Genomic DNA, 11778 nt, shown 5'->3' on the forward strand with positions numbered 1-11778 from the left:
TGCACCGGGAAGCAAAATTTAAAACCTTCAAAAGTTACGCCGATCGGCAAAATGCCTAGCGCCGGCCATGGTTGCAACGCCTCGACGTATGCTATCATATGTTAGAGGTTCTGAACTTTATTAAGTAAGCACAGTAATGAGCAAAGTGATTTTTATTAAATATAAAAGTAAACGAGTAATAAAATAAATATTATCATTCTTTTCTATACAACTTTGCCTTAACTTCATTTATTATTAAAATTATTGTTATTATTATACCAATACCAGCTACTTATGGATCTTTCACTACATATTTTAAAGGCGATAGCTGAATTCATCTCCCGCAGTAATCTATAGTATAATAAACATATATTTAAATAGCTTATTGTTTCGTATATGTTTGAGAAAATGGACTAATTTTCATAACAGCAATCTTACAAATAATAAGCAATTTGAATCCGAATAAAAATATTTTATTATTCCAAAGGGCGTTAGCCCAGAAGGGCTATTAATTTCGTTTTGGCATTTTGCGTCGATTCACTTTCTGCGTTGATTCACTTTTCAAACTGTTGCCATCAAATATTACAGCCTTGTATTATATTTAAAGAAATTAAATAATGAAGAATCTTCATAAATGTATGTATGTTTCTCGCATTGTGATAAAACAACGGTACTTAGAGACATCAGATTTTGAATAACGTAATCTTCCACCAAATATGGTCATCTGAAAGCCCTAATTTGGAATTTCATTTATTATCGATTTCATATTTTGGAACACTGTAAGGAATTCTTGATAAACAAACTCAATGATTTCAAAGTGATCAATGACAATATTGTACGGGGGGGGAAATTATCTCCAACGCTCGAGACTGTGTTTCGGAAATTCTACTGATAAGCTCATTTTAAAATTATTTTGCCATATTGCTGTTGAATTGAATTCTATGGTTTAAGTGCGAAGAACATGATATTTAATAAATGAAAGTAACACACAAAACCTTAAAATTGGGCGTAATGTAAAATCTGAAAACGTTTTCAGATTTTATTTATTTTTTCTTCTCATTAAAACTGCAGTTGTGACGTGAATACCAGCAATTTTTCCTACAAAGTCTCTCTATAAAGATGTCTACCTCAAGGTAAATAGCTTTTCCGTGCATTTCCATTTAACTTTATCAAATCTGTCCACAAACACAGACGTCTAGTGATTATCTAAACAATATAAAAACGTAGTCGTTTAATACGTATGCGTAAAAAAATGTTATACATATTTTATTACAGTGTATTGTAAAAAGTGTTGCTTAAACACTGTCATATAGCAGTGAATCAGAAGAAAGAAAAAAGAGCTTCTCACTTTCCGTACAGTTGTTAACAGGATCATTATTTTGTTTTCAAACAGAGAACGAAATTTTTAGAATAGAGAATTTTCAGAGGATGAAATATGTCGAAAGAAATTAATAGTGTTACCGCAATTTCGGTTTGCGAATTTTAAAAGATCCATACAATATGCACAAATCTATAACAATCACTTGAATGATTTTTAATACTCAATTTAGAAGACAGACCTGATATTTGATCAATATGCTTTCAGTTTTATCTTCTTCTCGGTATTAATAGATTGAATACGTAATTCAACTAAACTTTTCCTTGAAAGCATCAATTTCATTTGTAAATGTTTTGCAATACTAAATACTAATATTATTAAAATTCCCAGCCTTAGTAAAAGGCCAACCACTGGCAGAGTGAATAAGAGTACTGTAATTGTGTTAAGCCGGCGTTAAAATCCCAGAGAATGAGATGGCTACTTAGTCGTTTTTGTATTTTTTTTTTCCCATGAGCAATGCGAACACGAGCTAGTTGCCCTTGAAAAATCCTCCTCGTATGCGTCCTTTGCCTTAGGGAAATAGCACTCGTATGCTATATCAGGTGCGCTGCAAACTCGGGAAAGTTTATGTTCTTTCATTATAGTTAATTAAAAAAGCAATCAAATCCAATAATACTGTTTATGGATGTTTCAGAAGTTATTCAAGACTTAAAAAAACATACTACTAGTGCCTTTTGTAAGCGTTACTAGAACAGAATTTTTGATAGGATTAAATTAGATCAAGAAAATTGCAATCTATTGGCTATGCATTAAAGAAAAACAATTAATTCCAAATTATCATTCATTTCAACATGTTATGGACAAATCTTTAATTAAAAAATACGTATTTATAACAAAAACAAGATCAAAAGAGGAAAATATTTCAATTTGATTGTGAAGAAGTAGAAAAATGCAGTAAATTTTTCGTATGCTTTAATAATTCTTCAATTTCGTAGTATCGACCTAGCGGTAATGTCGCTGAACTGGTAGTTTGACCTAGGTTGAAATCCTAGTGAACGGGTGGACTGCATGGGAGTTTTAATGGTTTCCTTTTCTGTAGCGTGAATACGAGATATTTTCCCTTCAGAAGTCTTCACGAAAGCATCCTTGTTCTTAGGCAGATAGTTTTAGTCTCTTAGTTAAGAAGAATCGTAGGTTACCTCACTTGCGTAAACAAACGAAAGTGAGTTCTCGCTCTATATTGGCTCTTATAGACTTTTGCAGTGATTTAAGTTTAATGTAAATTTGAACGTGACTGTAAAATTAATTTTTTTATGTCACAAATATTATTAAATTTATACAGCATAATCATTGGTACGCAAGTGAGCTAACCTGTTCTTCTACGGACTTTGAGTCATTACGGCTTTTGATGCTGCAGACGTGAAAAATGTACATTGCCCTTTGCCGGGATTCGAACCCTGGAGCTCTCGAGTACGCGTCGAGTATGCTTCTAATTACACCGCGATGGATTACGTAAAGTAGGGGGAAAATACCTTATTAATTAAACTAACTATCATAGTGTTCAAACTCTGCTATTCTACTCTAAGCAAGGCATTGAAGAAAGTTGCTCTGCAGTAACTCTTATTCTCGAAGTAAAGGAAAACAAACAACTGAAATATTATGTCCTTTGATTGTAATCAATTTTGAGTTTTCCTCGTTTGGAAATATAGTTATTTTAAAGAATTTTTTTTTTCCTTTTATGAAAATAAACGATCTACTGTTTACTGAGATCAATGTACTAGAAAAAGAAACATAATTTATAATATCAAATATACATGAAAACAATGAACAAATTAGAACTCACTTCAGTTATCTGCAATCAATGCATATATTCTCTAGGAAGACATCAAAGATGAATGCGTTGATTATATAATGGAATTCACGGATTTATATAAGATTAAAAGCATTTCCTTCATTAGGGACTTAAACGATATCTAACGACGCAGGTGTGGAATTGCAATTAAAAAGCGCATAGGATAAGCGATTTTGTAGAAGAATAACAAATATCATAAGCTTGAATTATTTTGTCGGTTATGGAACTTAGAATTTCAAAATTGTGAACATTACTGATAAAACAGTAATAATAATAATAATAATAAAATAATATTTAAATAATAAATTATAAAATATTATTATTAATAATTTATATATATTATTAATAATTATTAAGTAATTATTAATAATATATATTATTAAAATAATAAATTATGCAATAAGGGGCGTTTTTTTAAATTTTTTGTGCGTTACCTTTATTTATTAAATATCATGCTCTTCGCACCATAAAATTCAATTCAACAGCAATATCGCAAAATAATTTAAAAATAAACAGATCTTTAGAATTTCCGATTCAGAGTCTCGCGCGCTGAAGGTAATTTTTTTTTTTTTTAAATCCCTTACAACGTTGTTATTTCTCGCTTTGAAATTGTTGAGTTTGTTAATGAAAAATTCTTTAATGTCTGACAAAATATGAAATAAATAGTAAACCAAACTCCAAATTAGGGCTTCCAGAAAAGTGAATCAATACAGAAAGTGAATGGACGCAAAATGCCAAAACGAAATTAATATCCTTTCTGGGCTAATGCCCTTTGGGCTAAAATGAAACTACACAAAATGATTTTTTTTTTTTATTTATTTATCCAAGTTATTTACATTTACAGAATAAAAGAAAAATCTGAAAAGTTTCAGATTTTAAATTACGTCCAAAGGGACTTTTTTTAACATTTTGTGTGTTACCTTTATTTATTAAATATCACGTTCTTTGCACTTAAACAATAAAATTCAGTTCAAGAGCAATATCGCAAAGTAGTTTTAAATTGAGCATATCTTTAGAATTTCCGATACACAGTTCCGCGCGCTGGAGATAAAAAGGTTTTTTCTGTACAACATTGCCATTGCTCGCCTTTAAATCGTTTAGTTTGCTATTCAAAAATTCGTTAAAGTTTTACAAAATATCAAATCGATCACAAAACAAATTCCAAATTTCAAATTTGGGCTTCCACATACCCATATCCGCAGTAGGATTACGTCATTCAAAATTCGATGGCTGTATGTACCAATGTTTTATCACAATGCGAGAAATATACATACATTTATGCAGATTTTTCATCATTTATTTTTTTCAAATATAATGCAGGACTCTAACATTGGGTGGCAACAGTTTGAAAATTGAATTGGACATTTACAGTGAACCAACGCTAAATCGCAAAACGAAAACAATAGCCTCCAAGAACAAAGCCCCTTTGAACTAAAAAGAGTATTAGTGAAAAGACTTAGACATTATTCTTTAAATTGTTAAGCATTATTCGTTAGATTAACCTTTGGAGAGAATTTAGGGAATAACGTAAGAGTTTCACTTATCATACAGTGTTAAAAAATCTTTACTATCCTTTTTTTTGTTTGTTTGTTTTGTTTTTAGTTTTTTGTTTTGTTTCTAAAAATTGTTGCAACAAACTGTAGTTTTATTCTTGAAACGTAATTCTAACTTGAAACAGGAATGAAAGCTTGAAAAAAATCTTCAAATGAAATGACAGATACTTTCTCACGATTCCGAAAATCAAAGATATATATCGTCTGCCTCTTTCCTTTTGGATACAGGGCCAAGTCAAAATTGCTTGAATGCGGCGGGGGAAGGGGGAAAGAAGAAAAGGCAGGGACAACCCTGCAGTAGGTTGTCCCTGCCTTTTCTTCTTTCCCATTCTGTCTATTTCATTCTTACTTCCTACCTCCATGGTTTCCTTGTGACTGAGGGTAATAAAATTTCCCGCGCTGCTGGAGAAGTTGTTCCTTCATCTAAATTAGGTTGCAATAATTGTAACGTTTTGGTCTCCCTTTTTTTTTTTTCCTTTTGAAGGATTTTCTAAGCTTTCACATTAAAGAAAAATTCTGATATTTTGTATTTCCTGTCTGTTGTCTAAAAGTGTGTAATACAGAATATGTAAATCCTTAGTTCAATTTCAATCAAATTTAATCATATTAAAATTATTATTTTCTTAAATCACTGAATAATAATTTACGATAAAATATCAATCATTCGTATAATGGCATATTTTAAAATTTTTACGTCATTCGTTTTAGAGTTTCGGATGACCTCTTGTTGTCCATCCATTAAAAGTATTATCCACTGAACGATGAGTGCGCATTCAAAACATAAAAATTTTAAAAAATAGATGAATAAAGATTTTAATTAATTTTGCAAATAGGTATAGTCTACACTAAAAATGGATAAAAAATATTTGAGCTATCTTATTCCAAAAGCGTTAAGTTTCTAAAAGCAATTCAAAGCATTTTTGATTGTTGCTATGATGAAATAATACAAAATACCAAAAGCAGATTTTGGTTTTTGAAATAAAGTACTATCATGAAACTACATTTATAATATTCTGTTGCATTCTGATGACCATACTTTAGATACTCCTTCCAGTTTTTAAATTAAATGTTGAATAGAATTGCAGATATAAATTTATGCACAATGAGAATGAAATTTACGTATGGTGGAAATAATCATACAATACTTGCCACCAAGAATAATTCTATGTAACAGAACAGTACTTCAGGTTCTGCATATAAAACTGTACAATGTTAGTTATATTATAAAATGTTCAGGAAACATCAAGAATTTCACTTTATTTGTAATCATTCTCATTCAGCGTTGCAAGTAAATTCATGGTAATCATGAACTCCATGTGTACAATTTTCGCTCAATCAATCGAGCATTTTCAATTATTAAATATCCATTCATTATATATATCATTTCCATAGTAAAGTTCTCGTTTTCTTCTTTACTTACTCAAAAAAGAAAAGCTAGAAAAGTACATCGTTCGAGAGTCCTCCCTTTTTGAGGTATATTTATCGAATTCCATTAAATTATTTGTATAATGTGTAGTTAAGAGCTGAAGGTTAAGAATTATGCAGTTAAGAACTTTTTTGACTGAGTCAAATTTTGAAATAAATTTCTGATTTGCTTTGCCAATTTCAGTTGCTTCTGCAGAGTCGTTTTTGCAACGCTAGTATAATAGTTCACCGAATACGAGTTTTCCCATTTGGTATTTTTATTCTGACAGAAAATTCAGTGTGGGTCCATAAGGTTCAAATTTTTGTTTGTGTTTCTAACCACATTATTAGATTTAAAAAGACATAGAGGTGCTTCAAATTACAAAACGAACAAAAGTGTAGGAAATTAAAAGATGCAAAATGAAACGTATTAAAAAATCTTTTTAATTACTCAGTTTTCAGAACGTCATTGGACGCCTCGGTTTAAAATGTAGCTAGTGGTTTATGAGGTCAGGGTATTTAGATATGACAAAGCACACGACGGCTGTCATAAGGGAAGGTATATTTTCGAGGACGACTTGCTCAGCGAAACTAGGTCCTATTCACATTACACAAGCAGAAAGCCACAAAATGGTCTATATAATAACAACCCGCTCTTCTGCGCAATAACCTAGATCGAACTACCAGTATTAGAGCTGGAGCAAACCGCATGTATTCGTTACTGAGTAACGGGTACATCGGTTGACTCGAAATACCGATTCGGTACTCACAAATTCATTTCGTTGCTCGCATCTGTTCGTTACTCGCATCTGTCGTACGATGCGGTTTATTCGAGTACGAACGATGCGGTTGCTATACGAATACGAATGATGCGATTTCTATGGGAATACGAATAATGCGGTTTCTATGCGAATGCGAATGATGCGGTTGCGTTACAATGTGCTCATATTTTTCATAGATAATTTTGAATTTTTTTGGGCATCGGGCAAATTCTTGTTTACATTATGTGTTTTAGTTGAAATACTATTTAGTTTAGTAGTTGATATTTAAGAAGATGAGCAATTTTGATAGCGGGAAGCGTTATTTCGTATTTGCTTTTTACTATTGCTATTTATGTTTGTAATTTGAAAATTTAGATGATTATTTATTTATTTTTTTCCTTGAACGTGCCATAGTGAGATTTTATTGATTTGAAATATTTATATACTGCACTTAGGTATTGTTTATATAAGAATATGTAGGTTAATATAGGTTCTTTACTTCCTTGTATCAAATAAAATGGTAGTAATTATTGTAATCGAGAAAACTTTGGGTATCATATTTTAACGGAAATATCTGTTTTTGACGATTACGGAATCCATGTGAATTATTTTTTGGGGTGACGTATGTACGTACGAACACAATGAAGGATACTCTCTTTTTTTTTTTCAAAAAAACTTATTGTTAAATGTAATCCCATTTACTCTAAGCTGATACTTATGACTAATGATTATGACTCTAAGTTGATACTTGAAAGGGATTTTTTTCGTGATGTGCAAGTACGTATGTATGCATTTTGCATAACTCAAAAACGATTAGTTATAGAACGTTGAAATTTTGTATATGGGTCCGTTATAACATCTAGATGTGCACCTCCCTTTTTATTGCAATCGGTAATGCTACCAAACGTAAATATGTATATATATATCAAATAAATTATAATTAAATGTAAAGTACATATATATATGTCCTTATAATTAAATTTAAAGTACACACACACACACAAACATATATATATATATATATATATAATAAAAGCTTTGGCTTTTATTTTATTTAATTATCACTAAATAAGTTACTTTTATTTTCGCAATCATTGGTATTAGTCAGGACTTAATTTTTAAAATTAGAAGTGCTGGAGCTCTATGGAAAGCCATCGGGAAAGATGAATAAATAAATAAATAAATAAAAATAAATAAAATAATTATTACAATAATAAAATAATTAGCAACTAGAATATTAAATGATTATTATTAGAATTCAATAAAAATTTAAAGACAAATGAAAATTTAGTTAATTCTTAAATTAATGATGAATAACTAAATAATGAAATAAAATACCAGACATCGTCTTGTCTGGGGGCTGTGGCTAAAATTGCAATTTAAGAACTAAGCCGAGCATTAGCTAAATTTAGGCTTTTGATGAGAAAATAATGTACTGTTTACCAGAGTATAGATAAAAATTTGGTTATGTAGCCCATTCTTCTAAAACGACGTTTCGTCGCTGCCTTCCACCACCAATTCTCTTTTTTTTTTTTTTTTTTTTTTTTCCGGTTTCGGTTTATTCGGTTACAGCAAAGCACACTAGGGCTATTGCCCCTACGGGGAGGGAGGCCTTCGTGGAGGATTTTTTAAAGGGAACTGACTCATATGCAAGTTACACACGGGGAAAACCACGAAAACGCCCGTGCAGCTAGCCGTTAGCCGGGAATTGAACCCCGGACCGAACTATTAGTGCTCAGCGACTTTACCGCTCGAGCTCTGGTGGGCTCTTTTTTTCTTTTCATTCGCTGTTTGAAAAACGGGTGTTCACTTTACGATAAAGTAAGCACCTGTTTACTTCAATTAAAATGTGTGAGGCGATATAACTCTTCCTACTTTAATCTCACTTAGCTTTTGATTTCTAATATTGATTCAATGTTTTCTGTAGACAAAGTATTCTGATTAGAATAATGGATATCAAACATGTTCAAAAGGTGTGTATCTAAATATAATTAGGTTTTTATAACATAGGGCCCATTTTATTAGTTTCACATAGTTCTAAAGCAATTGACCACAGTATCGCTGTTTTAGTAGGAGTAAGAAAGTAAAAAATGTGAGAAATGTATAATGAACATTAATATACAAGCTTTATTAAAAGTAGTCAGCCTTTTAAAACGTGACCGTCTATGCTTTTAGATGATTTTTGGAGCTCTGTGCATTTGCTCTGGCATCTTAAAAAAGTGATGTTCAATATCAACGTATGTTTATGTTCTCAAAAATACAGGTTTCTTTCAGAAAGTGACCTTTTAGAAGTCGTCAATAAATGATTCAGTATAGTTATTTTCTAATAGACCATAGAATAAATTTATTTTAACGTCAATTTTAAAATGGCTGCTTGTACTAAGAGTTAAGAGCAATAAGACTCTAATTTTTCTTTCGCAATTAGCTGTCATGCCAGCTGAATTGTTTTCTGCAGAATCTTATTGTGCAAAATTGAAATATTTAGCTATGCATTCAACAAATATACAACAAATGGAAGACAAATCATTAAAAAAATTAAAATTTGGAACATTAATAATAATTATTTTGTTATACATAAAATATTATTAATGAATGATGAATTTATATCATATTATATATAAATCAAAATTTAACTCCTATACCTTTATAATAAATTGGAGAAAAGCTATAAAGTAAATTAATTTTTAAAAACAAAACGAAAATTAAAAAAAAAAAAATTTTGTCATATACCTAGAATCTAAAATTGACGAATACTGAATTTTACGCCTCATGTGTGTATGCGTGTGTTTAATTATGGCAAAGCACACTATGGCTATCTGCCTAAGGGATGGATGCTTTCGTGGAGGACTTTCTAAGGGAAACTGGCTTGTATACACGTTACACATGGGGAAAACCACGAAAACACCCATGTAGCCGGATCGTTCGCGGGATTTGAACCTCGGACCGAACTACCAGTGTTCAGCGACTTTACCGCTCGGCCGCTTGTGGGCCGTTTTACGACTCATATAATAATAAATGCATATTCATATTGTAACAGAAATTTTGTTAGAAGTCTAGCATATGTATAGTTATTTGTGATCTTTTAAAACTGTCGTAACATGATGCATATTTATCATTATTGTGAACCAAAACAGCATGCTTTACATCTTTACAAATATACGTGATATATTTTCATATTTATTTCTGCATATACTTACGTTTCCCAAACACACGAAAGCAAGTCAAGCAGATTAAGCAGACTTAAGTTCTCTGTTAGCTAGTGTAACATAATTTCGGATTCTATGAGCCTTCCAGAATTATTAGCAAAATAGTGGAAATGTCTTTACAAAGTGTTTTTATAAGCAAACAGCAGATGTACACTGAGCAGTGATCAACTGATATATTTCTTAAATGATTTGGTTTAGTTGATTATGACAAAACACACTGGGGCTATGTGCCTAAGAGGAAAAATGCCTTCGTAGAGCACTTTCTTAGGAAAGCTGGCTCGTATGGTACGTGGTATGCTGGCTCGTATGGTACGTGATAAGCTGGCTCGTATGGTACGTGGTAAGCTGGCTTGAAAGCTGGTACGGGAAAAAAACCACAAAACGCTTATGAAGCCAGCCCGTTTGCCTGAGATCGAACTCAGGTCGGAACTACCAGTGTTCAGCGATTTTACCGCTCGACCGCTGATGAGCCATTTCTTAAATGAATAAAGGTATACTCATAGCATTATGAAATAACATTGATTGAAATATTTAGTGCTTCACTATTATCTCTAATAAAGTAACATAAAAATGTCCTTACCTTTTATAGATTTCTAAATTTCTTTTAAGTTCTTTCTTAATTCGTACTTAACCTATGCATGTGCGAATGTTTTTATCGATTATATTGTTAAGTGTAAAATGCAAGTTGTCATGTATAACATAGCATTCCTTCTCTTAACAAATAACAGTCTCAACTAGGAGTTTTTGGAAAGGGGATGAATCGGGGAAATTTCACCCTTTCGTCATTAGCGGTTCTGATGAAGGGAATGGGGGAAGCAGCAAACGAAATAACGAATAACGGACAAATAACGAAAGCTAATCTTTAATGCGGTCTCCCAGTTTCTGTATTTTTATTTGGAAAAGTTTTATGGTCATTATGAAAATGTGAAAATTTGATATGGATTCCGCATGACTTCCTTCTACGACTATTTAAATTATGCTTATTTTTGCTGCACTTCATTTAAACTTATTTCCTCGAATTATTCTAACTCAATTAAGCGATACCCGAAGGCAAGTTACAAATGGCACCAAACATTGCAAATTTTGAAACTAAATTTCCCGGTCAATCTTGGTCCTACGGGACTCAAACTTCTTGCATTTTTATTTTTTCATAACAAGTATAAAACTTTGCCAGATATAAATATAGAAACCAGAAGACGACATTAAAAGTTAGATTTCATAATTTGTCCAAAATTAATTCTTTTTTAAATTTGATATTGACAAAATATGAATATTTTCGTCATTTAAAATACTTCTGTATTTTTGTTGCACCGTATTTAAACTTGCTTCCTCGAGTTATTGACATTAAATTACATTAATTCCATTATCTATTGGAAAATAATTATAGCAAATCATCTATTTACAACATCTCTAAAAGGTCACCTTTTAAGAGATCTCTATTTTGGGGAACATAAACAAACATTGGTAGTGAACATCATCTTTTTAAGACCACCACATGTAAAATCCTCTAAAAGCATGAATGGTTGCATTTAATGAAGACCCATTACTTTTAATAAGGAATGTAACATTAATCTTAATTATACATGTTTTTGATGTGCCAAAATAGTGATACCGTACTTCCGTTGCTTTAGAAATGTGTGAAATTAAAAAAATGGATACTATACAACAAAAATGTTATTATATTCAGATACACACCTTTTGAACA

The sequence above is a fragment of the Stegodyphus dumicola genome, chromosome 1 (genome assembly GCF_044657685.1).
Source record: "Stegodyphus dumicola isolate Sdum_Otavi_A_Nest chromosome 1, ASM4465768v1".
Lineage (NCBI taxonomy): Eukaryota > Metazoa > Arthropoda > Arachnida > Araneae > Eresidae > Stegodyphus > Stegodyphus dumicola.